The following is a 13,954-nucleotide window of genomic DNA, read 5'->3' as shown; positions in this document are numbered from 1 at the left end:
AGAGAGTGCACTGGCACCACTGGGGATGCAGTGCAGTGAGTCCAGTGAGTGCACTGGCACCACTGGGGATGCAGTGCAGTGAGTCCAGAGGGTGTAATGGCACCACTGGGGATGCACTGCAGTGAGTCCAGAGAGTGCACTGGCACCACTGGGGATGCAGTGCAGTGAGTCCAGAGAGTTCTCTGGCACCACTGTTGATGCAGTGCAGTGAGACCAGAGAGTGCACTGGCTCCAAAGGGGATACAATGCAGTGACTCCAGACAGTGCACTGGCAGCACTGGGGATGCAGTGCAGTGATTCCAGAGACTACACTGGCACCACTGGGGATGCAGTGCAGTGAGTCCAGAGAGCGTACTGGCACCAGAGGGGATGCACTGCAGTGATTCCAGAGAGTGCACTGGCACCACTGGGTATGCATTGCAGTGAGTCCAGAGAGTGCACTGTCAGCACTGGGGATGCAGTGCAGTGAGTCCAGAGAGTGCACTGGCACCACTGGGGTTTTAGTGCAGTGAGTCCAGAGAGTGCAATGGCACCACTGGGGATGCAGTGCAGTGAGTCCAGAGAGTGCACTGGCACCACTGGGGATGCAATACAGTGAGTGCAGAGAGTACACTGGCACCACTGGGGATACACTGCAGTGAGTCCAGAGAGTGCACTGCCACCACTGGGGTTTTAGTGCAGTGAGTCCAGAGAGTGCACTGGCACCACTGGGGATGCAGTGCACTGAGTCCAGACAGTACACTGGCACCACTGCGGATGCACTGCAGTGAGTCCGGAGAGTGCCCTGGCGCCAATGGTGATGCAATGCAGTTAGTCCATAGAGTGCACTGGCTCCACTGGGGATGCAGTGCAGTGAGTCCAGAGACTACACTGGCACCACTGGGGATGCAGTGCAGTGAGTCCAGAGGGCGTACTGGCATCACTGGGGATGCAGTGCAGTGACTCCAGAGAGTGCACTGGCACCATTGGGGATGCAGTGCAGTGAGTCCAGAGAGTGCACTGGCACCACTGGGGATGCACTGCAGTGAGTCCAGAGAGTGCACTGGCACCACTGGGTATGCAGTGCAGTGAGTCCAGAGAGTGCACTGGCATCACTGGTGATGCAGTGCAGTGAGTCCAGAGAGTGCACTGGCACCACTGGGGATGCACTGCAGTGAGTCCAGAGAGTGCACTGGCAACACTGGGGATGCAGTGCAGTGAGTCCAGAGAGTGCACTGGCACCACTGGGGATGCACTGCAGTGAGTCCAGAGAGTGCACTGGCACCACATGGGATGCAGTGCAGTGAGTCCAGAGAGTGCACTGGCACCACTGGGGATGCAGTGCAGTGAGTCCAGAGAGTGCACTGGCAACACTGGGGATGCAGTGCAGTGACTCCAGAGAGTGCACTGGCACCACTGGGGATGCACTGCAGTGAGTACAGAGAGTGCACTGGCACCACTGGGGATGCACTGCAGTGACTCCAGAGAGGGCACTGGCACCACTGGGGATGCAGTGCAGTGAGTCCAGATAGTGCACTGGCACTTTGGGGATGCAGTGCAGTGAGTCCAGAGAGTGCACTGGCACCACTGGGGATGCACTGCCGTAAGTCTAGAGAGTGCACTGGCACCACTGGGGCTTTAGTGCAGTGAGTCCAGAGAGTGCACTGGCACCATTGGGGTTGCAGTGCAGTGAGTCCAGAGAGTGCACTGGCACCACAGAGGATGCAGTTCAGTGAGTCCAGAGAGTGCACAGGCACCAATGGGGATGCAGTGCAGTGAGTCCAGAGAGTGCACTGGCACCACTGGGGATGCAGTGCAGTGAGTCCAGAGAGTGCACTGGCACCACTGGGGATGCAGTTCAGTGAGTCCAGAGAGTGCACAGGCACCAATGGGGATGCAGTGCAGTGAGTCCAGAGAGTGCACTGGCACCACTGGGGATGCAGTGCAGTGAGTCCAGAGAGTGCACTGGCACCACTGGGGATGCAGTGCAGTGAGTCCAGAGAGTGCACTGGCAGCACTGGGGATGCAGTGCAGTGACACCAGAGAGTGCACTGGCACCACTGGCGATGCACTGCAGTGAGTCCAGAGAGTGCACTGGCACCATTGGGGATGCAGTGCAGTGAGTCCAGAGAGTGCACTGGCACCACTGGGGATGCAGTGCAGTTGAGTCCAGACAGTGCACTGGCATCTTGGGGATGCAGTGCAGTGAGTCCAGAGAGTGCACTGGCACCAATGGGGATGCAGTGCAGTGAGTGCAGAGAGTGCACTGGCAGCACAGGGGATGAAGTGCAGTGAGTCCCGAGAGTGCACTGGCACCACTGGGGCTTTAGTGCAGTGACTCCAGAGAGTGTACTGGAAGCACTGGGGATGCAGTCCAGTGACTCCAGAGATTGCACTGACACCAATGGGGATGCAGTGCAGTGAGTCCAGAGAGTGCAGTGGCACCACTGGGGATGCACTGCAGTGAGGCCAGAGAGTGCACTGGCACCACTGGGGATGCAGTGCAGTGAGTCCAGAGAGTGCACTGGCACCACTGGGGATGCTGTGCAGTGACTCCAGAGAGTGCACTGGCACCACAGGGGATGCAGTGCAGTGAGTCCAGAGAGTGCACTGGCACCACTGGCGATGCAGTGCAGTGGCTCAGAGAGTGCACTGGCACCACTGGGGATGCACTGCAGTGACTCCAGAGAGTGCACTGGCACCACTGGCGATGAACTGCAGTGAGTCCAGAGAGTGCAGTGGCACCACTGGGGATGCAGTGCAGTGAGTCCAGAGAGTGCCATGGCACCACTGCGGATGCACTGCAGTGAGTCCAGAGAGTGCTCTGGCACCAATGGAGCTTCACTGCAGTGAGTCCAGAGAGTGCACTGGCACTACTGTTGATGCAGTGCAGTGAGTCCAGAGAGTGCACTGGCAACACTGGGGATGCACTGCAGTGAGTCCACAGAGTGCACTGGCACCAGTGGTGATGCAGTGCAGTGAGTCCAGAGAGTGCACTGGCACCATTGGGGATGCTGTGCAATGAGTGCAGAGAGTGCACTGGCACCAGAGAGGATGCATTGAAGTGAGTCCAGAGAGTGCACTGGCACCACTGGGAATTCAGTGCAGTGGCTCAGAGAGTGCACTGGCACCACTGGGGATGCACTGCAGTGAGTCCAGAGAGTGCACTGGCACCACTGGCGATGAACTGCAGTGACTCCAGAGAGTGCAGTGGCACCACTGGGGATGCACTGCAGTGAGTCCACAGAGTGCCCTGGCACCACTGGGGATGCAGTGCATTGAGTCCAGAGAGTGCACTGGCACCACTGGGGATGCAGTGCAGTGAGTCCAGAGAGTGCACTGGCACCAGTGGGGATGCAGTGCACTGAGTCCAGAGAGTGCACTGGCACCACTGGGGATGCAGTGCAGTGAGTCCAGAGAGTGCACTGGCACCACTGGGGATGCAGTGCAGTGAGTCCAGAGAGTGCACTAGCACCACTGGGGATGCAGTGCAGTGAGTCCAGAGAGTGCAGTGGCACCACTGGCGATGCAGTACAGTGAGTCAAGAGAGTGCACTGGCACCACTGGGGATGCAGTACAGTGAGTCCACAGAGTGCACTGGCACCAGTGGGGATACACTGCAGTGAGTTCAGAGAGTGCACTGGCACCTTGGGGATGCAGTGCAGTGACTCCAGAGAGTGCACTGGCACCACTGGGGATGCACTGCAGTGAGTCCAGAGAGTGCACTGGCACCACTGGGGATGCAGTGCAGTGAGTCCAGAGAGTGCACTGGCACCACTGGGGATGCAGTGCTGTGAGTCCACAGAGTGCACTGGCACCACTGGGGATGCAGTGCAGTGAGTCCAGAGAGTGCACTGGCACCACTGGCGATGAACTGCAGTGAGTCCAGAGAGTGCAGTGGCACCACTGGGGATGCAGTGCAGTGAGTCCAGAGAGTGCCATGGCACCACGGCGGATGCACTGCAGTGAGTCCAGAGAGTGCTCTGGCACCAATGGAGCTTCACTGCAGTGAGTCCAGAGAGTGCACTGGCACTACTGTTGATGCAGTGCAGTGAGTCCACAGAGTGCACTGGCACCAGTGGTGATGCAGTGCAGTGAGTCCAGAGAGTGCACTGGCACCATTGGGGATGCTGTGCAATGAGTGCAGAGAGTGCACTGGCACCAGAGAGGATGCATTGAAGTGAGTCCAGAGAGTGCACTGGCACCACTGGGAATTCAGTGCAGTGGCTCAGAGAGTGCACTGGCACCACTGGGGATGCACTGCAGTGAGTCCAGAGAGTGCACTGGCACCACTGGCGATGAACTGCAGTGACTCCAGAGAGTGCAGTGGCACCACTGGGGATGCAGTGCAGTGAGTCCAGAGAGTGCCCTGGCACCACTGGGGATGCAGTGCATTGAGTCCAGAGAGTGCACTGGCACCACTGGGGATGCAGTGCAGTGAGTCCAGAGAGTGCACTGGCACCAGTGGGGATGCAGTGCACTGAGTCCAGAGAGTGCACTGGCACCACTGGGGATGCAGTGCAGTGAGTCCAGAGAGTGCACTGGCACCACTGGGGATGCAGTGCAGTGAGTCCAGAGAGTGCACTGGCACCACTGGGGATGCAGTGCAGTGAGTCCAGAGGGTGTAATGGCATCACTGGGGATGCACTGCAGTGAGTCCAGAGAGTGCACTGGCACCACTGGGGATGCAGTGCAGTGAGTCCAGAGAGTTCTCTGGCACCACTGTTGATGCAGTGCAGTGAGACCAGAGAGTGCACTGGCTCCAAAGGGGATACAATGCAGTGACTCCAGACAGTGCACTGGCAGCACTGGGGATGCAGTGCAGTGATTCCAGAGACTACACTGGCACCACTGGGGATGCAGTGCAGTGAGTCCAGAGGGCGTACTGGCACCAGAGGGGATGCACTGCAGTGAGTCCAGAGAGTGCACTGGCACCACTGGGGTTTTAGTGCAGTGAGTCCAGAGAGTGCAATGGCACCACTGGGGATGCAGTGCAGTGAGTCCAGAGAGTGCACTGGCACCACTGGGGATGCAATACAGTGAGTGCAGAGAGTACACTGGCACCACTGGGGATACACTGCAGTGAGTCCAGAGAGTGCACTGCCACCACTGGGGTTTTAGTGCAGTGAGTCCAGAGAGTGCACTGGCACCACTGGGGATGCAGTGCACTGAGTCCAGAGAGTACACTGGCACCACTGCGGATGCACTGCAGTGAGTCCGGAGAGTGCCCTGGCGCCAATGGTGATACAATGCAGTTAGTCCATAGAGTGCACTGGCTCCACTGGGGATGCAGTGCAGTGAGTCCAGAGACTACACTGGCACCACTGGGGATGCAGTGCAGTGAGTCCAGAGGGCGTACTGGCATCACTGGGGATGCAGAGCAGTGACTCCAGAGAGTGCACTGGCACCATTGGGGATGCAGTGCAGTGAGTCCAGAGAGTGCACTGGCACCACTGGGGATGCACTGCAGTGAGTCCAGAGAGTGCACTGGCACCACTGGGTATGCAGTGCAGTGAGTCCAGAGAGTGCACTGGCATCACTGGTGATGCAGTGCAGTGAGTCCAGAGAGTGCACTGGCACCACTGGGGATGCACTGCAGTGAGTCCAGAGAGTGCACTGGCAACACTGGGGATGCAGTGCAGTGAGTCCAGAGAGTGCACTGGCACCACTGGGGATGCACTGCAGTGAGTCCAGAGAGTGCACTGGCACCACATGGGATGCAGTGCAGTGAGTCCAGAGAGTGCACTGGCACCACATGGGATGCAGTGCAGTGAGTCCAGAGAGTGCACTGGCAACACTGGGGATGCAGTGCAGTGACTCCAGAGAGTGCACTGGCACCACTGGGGATGCACTGCAGTGAGTACAGAGAGTGCACTGGCACCACTGGGGATGCACTGCAGTGACTCCAGAGAGGGCACTGGCACCACTGGGGATGCAGTGCAGTGAGTCCAGATAGTGCACTGGCTGGGGATGCAGTGCAGTGACTCCAGAGAGTGCACTGGCACCAGTGGGGATACACTGCAGTGAGTCCAGAGAGGGCACTGGCACCACTGATGATGCAGTGCAGTGAGTCCAGAGAGTGCACTGGCACCAGTGGGGATGCAGATCAGTGAGTCCAGAGAGTGCACTGGCGCCACTGGGGATGCACTGCATTGAGTCCAGAGAGTGCACTGGCAACACTGGGGATGCACTGCAGTGAGTCCAGAGAGTGCACTCGCACCACCGGGGATGCAGTGCAGTGAGTCCAGAGACTGCACTGGCACCACTGGGGATGCACTGCAGTGAGTCCAGAGACTGCACAGGCACCACTGTTGATGCACTGCAGTGAGTCCAGAGAGTGCACTGGCACCACTTGGGATGGACTGCAGTGAGTCCAGAGAGTGCACAGGCACCAATGGGGATGCAGTGCAGTGAGTCCAGAGAGTGCACTGGCACCACTGGGGATGCAGTGCAGTGAGTCCAGAGAGTGCACTGACACCACTGGGGATGCAGTGCAGTGAGTCCAGAGACTGAACTGGCACCAACTGTAGCTGCAATGCAGTGAGTCCTGAGATTGCACTAGCCCTAATGGGGATGCAGTGCAGTGAGTCCAGAGAGTGCACTGGCACCACTGCTGATGCACTTCAGTGAGTCCAGAGAGTGCACTGGGGATGCAGTGCAGTGACTCCAAAGAGTGCTGAGGCACCACTGGTGATGCAGTGCAGTGAGTCCACAGAGTGCACTGGCACCACTGGGGACGAACTGCAGTGAGTCCAGAGAGTGCACTGGCACCAATGGGGATGCAGTGCAGTGAGTCCAGAGACTGCACTGGCACCACTGGGGCTGCACTGCAGTGAGTCCAGAGACTACACTGGCACCACTGGGGATGCAGTGCAGTGAGTGCAGAGAGTGCACTGGCACCACTGGGGATGCACTGCAGTGAGTCCAGAGAGTGCACTGTCACCACTAGGGATGCAGTGCAGTGAGTCCAGAGAGTACACTGGTACCACTGGGGATGCAGTGCAGTCACTCAGAGAGTGCACTGGCCCCACTGGGAATGCACTGCAGTGAGATCCCCAGTGGTGCCAGTGCACTCTCTGGACTCACTGCAGTGCATCCCGATTGGGGCCAGTGCACTCTCTGGATTCACTGCAGTACATACCCAGTGGAGCCTGTGCACTCTCTTGCGTCACTGCACTGCATCCCCAGTGGTGCCAGTGCACTCTCTGGACTCACTGCAGTGCAACCCGATTGGTGCCAGTTAACTCTCTGGACTCACTGCACTGCATCCCCAGTGGTGTCAGTGCACTCTCTGGATCTACTGCACTACATCCCCAGTGGTGCCTGTGCATTCTCTGGACTCGCTGCAGTTCATCCCCCGTGGTGCCAGTGCAGTCTGTGGACTCACTGTAGTGCATCCCCTCTGGTGCCAGTGCACTCTCTGGACTCACTGCAGTGCATCCCCAGTCGTGCCAGTGCACTCTCTGTAGTCACGGCGCTGCATCAACAGTGGTGACAGTGCAGTCTCTGGACTCACTGCACTGCATCCCCAGTGGTCCCAGTGCACTCTCTGGAGTCACTGCAGTGTATCCCCTGTGGTGCCAGTGCACTCTCTGCACTCACTGCACTGCATCACCAGTGGTGCCAGTGCACTCTCTGGAATCACTGCAGTGCATCCCCAGTGGTGCCAGTGCACTTTCTGGAGTCACTGCAGTGCATTCGCAGTGGTGCCAGTGCACTCTCTGGACTCACTGCACTGCATCCCCTGTGGTGCCAGTGCACTCTCTGGACTCACTGCAGTGCATCCCCAGTGGTGCCAGTGCACTCTCTGGACTCACTGCACTGCATTCCCAGTGGTGCCAGTGCACTCTCTGGACTCTCTGCACTGCATCCCCAGTGGTGCCAATGCACGCTCTGGACTCACCGCACTAAAACGCCAGTGGTGCCAGTGCACTCTCTGGACTCACTGCAGTGCATCCCCATTGGTGCCAGTGCACTCTCTGGAATCACTGCATTGCATACCCATTGGTCCCAGTGCACTCTCTGGACTCACTGGACCGCATCCCCTGTTGTGCCGGTGCACTCTCTGGACTCACTGCACTGCATGTCCAGTGGTGCCAGTGCACTCTCTCTGGAGTCACTGCAGTGCATTCGCTGTGGTGCCAGTACACTCTCTGGACTCACTGCAGTGCATCCCCAGTGGTGCCAGCGCACTCTCTGTAGTCACTGCAGTGCATCCCCGGTGGTGACAGTGCACTCTCTGGAGTCACTGCAGTGTATCCCCTGTGGTGCCAGTGCACTCTCTGGACTCACTGCACTGCATCCTCAGTGGTGCCAGTGCACTCTCTGGACTCACTGCACTGCATCCCCTGTGGTGCCAGTGCACTCTCTGGACTCACTGCACTGCATACCCATTGGTGCCAGTGCACTCTCTGGACTCACTGGACCGCATCCCCTGTTGTGCCGGTGCACTCTCTGGACTCACTGTACTGCATCCCCAGTCGTGCCAGTGCACTCTCTGGACTCACTGCAGTGCATCCCCAGTGGTGCCAGTGCACTCTCTGGACTCACTGCAGTGCATCCCCAGTGGTGCCAGTGCATTCTCTGGACTCACTGCACTGCATCCCCAGTGGTGCCAGTGCACTCTCTGGACTCACTGCAGTGCATCCCCAGTGGTGCCAGTGCACTCTCTGGACTCACTGCACTGCATCCCCAGTGGTGCCAGTGCATTCGCAGGACTCACTGCATTGCATCCCCATTGGAGCCAGTGCATTCTCTGGACTCACTGCACTGAACCCTGAGTGGTGCCAGTGCACTCTCTGGACTCACTGCAGTACATCCCCGGCGGTGCCAGTGCACTCTCTGGACTCACTGCACTGCATCACCAGTGGTGCCAGTGTACTCTCTGGACTCACTGCACTGCATCCCCAGTGGTGCCAGTGCACTCTCTGGAGTCAATGCTCTGCATCCCCAGTGGTGACAGTGCACTCTCTGGACTCACTGCACTGCATCCCCAGTGGTGCCAGTGCACTCTCTGGACTCACTGCAGTGCATCCCCAGTGGTGCCAGTGCACTCTCTAGAGTCACTGCAGTGCATCCCCACTGGTGACAGTGCACTCTCTGGTCTCACTGCACTGCATCCCCAGTGGTGCCAGTGCACTCTCTGGACTCACTGCAGTGCATCCCCAGTGGTGCCAGTGCACTCTCTGGATTCACCGCACTACAACCCCAGCAGTGCCAGTGAACTCTCTGGACTCACTGCACTGCATCCCCAGTGGTGCCAATGCACTCTCTGGACTCACTGCAGTGCATCCCCAGTGGTGCCAGTACACTCTCTGGACTCACTGCACTGCATCCCCAGTGGTGCCAGTGCACTCTCTGGAGTCACTGCAGTGCATTCGCAGTGGTGCCAGTACACTCTCTGGACTCACAGCACTGCATCCCCAGTGGTGCCAGTACACTCTCTGGACTCACTGCACTGCATCCCCAGTGGTGCCAGTGCACTCTCTATAGTCACTGCAGTGCATCCCCACTGGTGACAGTGCACTCTCTGGTCTCACTGCACTGCATCCCCAGTGGTTCCACTGCACTCTCTGGACTCACTGCACTGCATCCCCAGTGGTGCCAGTGCACTCTCTAGAGTCACTGCAGTGCATCCCCACTGGTGACAGTGCACTCTCTGGTCTCACTGCACTGCATCCCCAGTGGTGCCAGTGCACTCTCTGGACTCACTGCAGTGCATCGCCAGTCGTGCCAGTGCACTCTCTGGACTCCCGGCACCGCATCCCCAGTGGTGCCAGTGCACTCTCTGGACTCACTGCGGTGCATCACCAGTGGTGCCAGTGCACTCTCTGGACTCACTGTACTGCATCCCCAGTGGTGCCAGTGCAATCTCTGGACTCACTGCAGTGCATCCCCAGTGGTGCCAGTGCACTCTCTGGATCACTGCAGTGCATCCCCAGTGGTGCCAGTGCACTCTCTGGACTCCCGGCACCGCATCCCCAGTGGTGCCAGTGCACTCTCTGGACTCTCTGCGGTGCATCCCCAGTGGTGCCAGTGCACTCTCTGGACTCACTGTACTGCATCCCCAGTGGTGCCAGTGCACTCTCTGGACTCACTGCACTGCATCCCCAGTGGTGCCAGTGCACTCTCTGGACTCACTGCACTGCATCCCCAGTGGTGCCAGTGCACTCTCTACAGTCACTGCAGTGCATCCCCAGTGGTGCCAGTGCACTCTCTGGACTCACTGCACTGCATCACCAGTGGTGCCAGTGCACTCTCTGGAGTCACTGCAGTGCATCCCCAGTGGAGCCAGTGTACTCTCTGCACTCACTGTATTGCATCCCCAGTGGTGCCAGTGTACTCTCTGCACTCACTGCAGTGCATCCCCAGTGGTGCCAGTGCACTCTCTGGAGTCACTTCACTGCAACCCCAGTGGTGCCAGTGTACTCGCTACACTCACTGCACTGCATCCACAGTGGTGCCAGTGCACTCTCTGGAGTCACTGCAGTGCATCCTAGTGGTGCCAGTGCACTCTCTGGAGTCACTGCAGTGCATTCCAAGTGGTACCAGTGCACTCTCTGGACTCACTGCTGTGCATCTCTAGTGGTGCCTGTGCTCTCTCTGGAGTCACTGCACTGCATGCCCAGTGGTGCCAGTGGACTCTCTGGACTCACTGCATTGCATCTCCAGTGGTGCCTGTGCTGTCTCTGGACTCACTGCACTGCATCCCCAGTTGTGCCAGTGCACTCTCTGGAGTCACTACAGTGCAAACCCACTGGTGCCTGTGCACTCTCTGGAGTCACTGTACTGCATCACCAGTGGTGCCAGTGCACTCTCTGGACTCACTGCGCTGCACCCCCAGTGGTGCCAGTGCACTCTCTGGACTCACTGCAGTGCATTCCCTATTGGTGCCAGTGCACTCTCTGGACTGACTGCACTGCATCCCCAGTGGTGCCAGTGCACTCTCTGGACTCACTGCAGTGCATCCGCAGTGGTGCCAGTGCACTCTCTGGAGAAACTTCACTGCAACCCCAGTGGTGCCAGTGTACTCGCTACACTCACTGCACTGCATCCACAGTGGTGCCAGTGCACTCTCTGGAGTCACTGCAGTGCATCCCCACTGGTGCCAGTGCACTCTCTGGAGTCACTGCAGTGCATTCCAAGTGGTACCAGTGCACTCTCTGGACTCACTGCAGTGCATCTCTAGTGGTGCCTGTGCTCTCTCTGGAGTCACTGCACTAAAACACCAGTGGTGCCAGTGGACTCTCTGGACTCACTGCATTGCATCTCCAGTGGTTCCTGTGCAGTCTCTGGACTCACTGCACTGCATCCCCAGTTGTGCCAGTGCACTCTCTGGAGTCACTACAGTGCAAACCCACTGGTGCCTGTGCACTCTCTGGAGTCACTGTACTGCATCACCAGTGGTGCCAGTGCACTCTCTGGACTCACTGCGCTGCACCCCCAGTGGTGCCAGTGCACTCTCTGGACTCACTGCAGTGCACCCTGATTGGTGCCAGTGCACTCTCTGGACTCACTGCACCGCATCCCCAGTGGTGCCAGTGCACTTCTCTGGACTCACTGGACCGCATCCCCAGTGGTGCCAGTGCACTCTCTGGACTCACTGCACTGCTCCAGCCGCGACAGCCGCTCCAGCCGCACCAGCCGCGGCATCCGCTCCAGCCTCGGCATCCGCTCCAGCCGCGTCAGCCGCTCTAGCCGCGGTAGCCCCTCCAGCCGCGGCAGACACTCTAGACGCTCCAGCCGCGGCAGCCGCTCCAGCCGCTACCCAGTGGAGCGGCTGCCACGGCTGGAGAGGCTGCCGCGGTTGGAGCGGCTGCCGCGGCTGGAGCGACTGGAGCGGCTGCAGCGGTTGCCGCGGCTGGAGCGGCTGCCGCGGTTGGAGCTGCTGCCGCGCCTGCCGCGGCTGGAGCGTCTGGAGCGGCTGCCGCGGTTGGAGCGGCTGCCGCGGCTGGAGCGGCTGCCGCGGCTGCCACGGCTGGAGCGGCTGGAGCGGCTGCCGAGGCTGCAGGGGCTACCGCGGCTGGAGCGGCTGACGCGGCTGGAGCGGCTGCCGCGGCTGGAGCAGTGCAGTGAGTCCAGAGAGTGCAAAGGCACCACTGGGGATGCAGTGCAGTGAGTCCAGAGACTGCACTGGCACCACTGGGGATGCACTGCAGTGAGTCCAGAGAGTGCCCTGGCACCACTGGGGATGCACTACAGTGACTCCAGAGAGTGCACTGGCACCACTGGGGATGCAGTGCAGTGAGTCCAGAGAGTGCACTGGCACCACTGGGGATGCAGTGCAGTGAGTCCAGAGAGTGCACTGTCACCTTTGGGGATGCACTGCAGCGACTGCAGAGAGTGCCCTGGCACCACAGGGGATGCAGTGCAGTGAGTCCAGAGACTGCAGTGACACCACTGGGGATGAAATGCAGTGAGTCTAGAGACTGCACAGGCACCACTGGGGATGCAGTGCAGTGAGTCCAGAGAATACACTGGCACTACCGGGAATGCAGTGCAGTGAGTCCAGAGAGTGCACTGGCAACTCAGGAGCTGCACTGCAGTGAGTCCAGAGAGTGCACTGGCACCACTGGGGATGCAGTGCAGTGAGTCCAGAGAGTGCACTGGCACCACTGGTGATGCACTGCAGTGAGTCCAGAGAGTGCACTGGCACCACTGCGGATGAACCGCCGGTGATTCCTGAGAGTACAGTGGCACCACTGGGGATGCAGTGCAGTAACTCCAGAGAGTGCACTGGCTCCACTGGGGATGCAGTACAGTGAGTCCACAGAGTGCACTGGCACCAGTGGAGATGCACTGCAGTGAGTCCAGAGAGTGCACGGGCACCACTGGGGATGCACTGCAGTGAGTCCAGAGAGTGCACTGGCACCATTGGTGATGCAGCGCAGTGAGTCCAGAGAGAGCACAGGCACCACTAGAGATGCAGTGCAGTGAGTCCAGAGAGTGCACTGGCACCACTGGGGATGCACTGCAGTGAGTCCAGAGAGTGCACTGGCACCACTGGGGATGCAGTGCAGTGACTCTAGAGAGTGCACTGGCACCACTGGGGATGCACTGCAGTGAGTCCAGAGAGTGCAGTGGAACCACTGGGGATGCAGTGCAGAGAGTCCAGAGAGTGCACTGACACCAAAGGGGATGCAGTGCAGTGAGTGCAGAGAGTGCACTGGCACCACAGGGGATGCACTGCAGTGAGTCCAGAGAATGCACTGGCACTAATGGGGATGCAGTGCCGTGACTCGAAAGAGTGCACTGGCTCCACTGCGGATGCACTGCAGTGAGTCCGGAGAGTGCCCTGGCAACAATGTTGATGCAATGCAGTTAGTCCAGAGAGTGCACTGGCTCCACTGGGGATGCAGTGCAGAGAGTCCAGAGAGTGCACTGGCACCACTGGGTATGCAGTGCAGTGAGTGCAGAGAGTGCACTGGCACCACTGTTGATGCAGTGCAGTGAGTCCAGAGAGTGCACGGGCACCACTGGGGATGCAGTGCAGTGAGTCCAGAGAGTGCACTGGCACCATTGGTGATGCAGCGCAGTGAGTCCAGAGAGAGCACAGGCACCACTAGAGACGCAGTGAAGTGAGTCCAGAGAGTGCACTGGCACCACTGAGGATGCACTGCAGTGGGTCCAGAGAGTGCACTGGCACCAATGGAGATGCACTGCAGTGAGTGCAGAGACTGCATTTGCACCACTGGGGATGCGCTACAGTGAGTCCACAGACTGCACTGGCACCGCTGGGGATGCAGTGCAGTGAGACCAGAGAGTGCACTGGCACCACTGGGGATGCAGTGCAGTGAGTCCAGAGAGTGCACTGGCACCACTGGGGATGCACTGCAGTGAGTCCAGAGAATGCACTGGCACCACTGTTGATGCAGTGAAGTGAGTCCAGAGAGCCACTGGCATCACTGGGGATGCAGTGCAGTGAGTCCAGAGAGTGCACTGGCACCACTGTTGATGCAGTGAAGTGAGTCCAGAG

The sequence above is a fragment of the Anser anser genome, assembly GCF_964211835.1.
Source record: "Anser anser genome assembly, contig: HAP1_SCAFFOLD_50, whole genome shotgun sequence".
NCBI lineage: Eukaryota > Metazoa > Chordata > Aves > Anseriformes > Anatidae > Anser > Anser anser.
Note: the sequence above shows the minus strand (reverse complement) of the source record.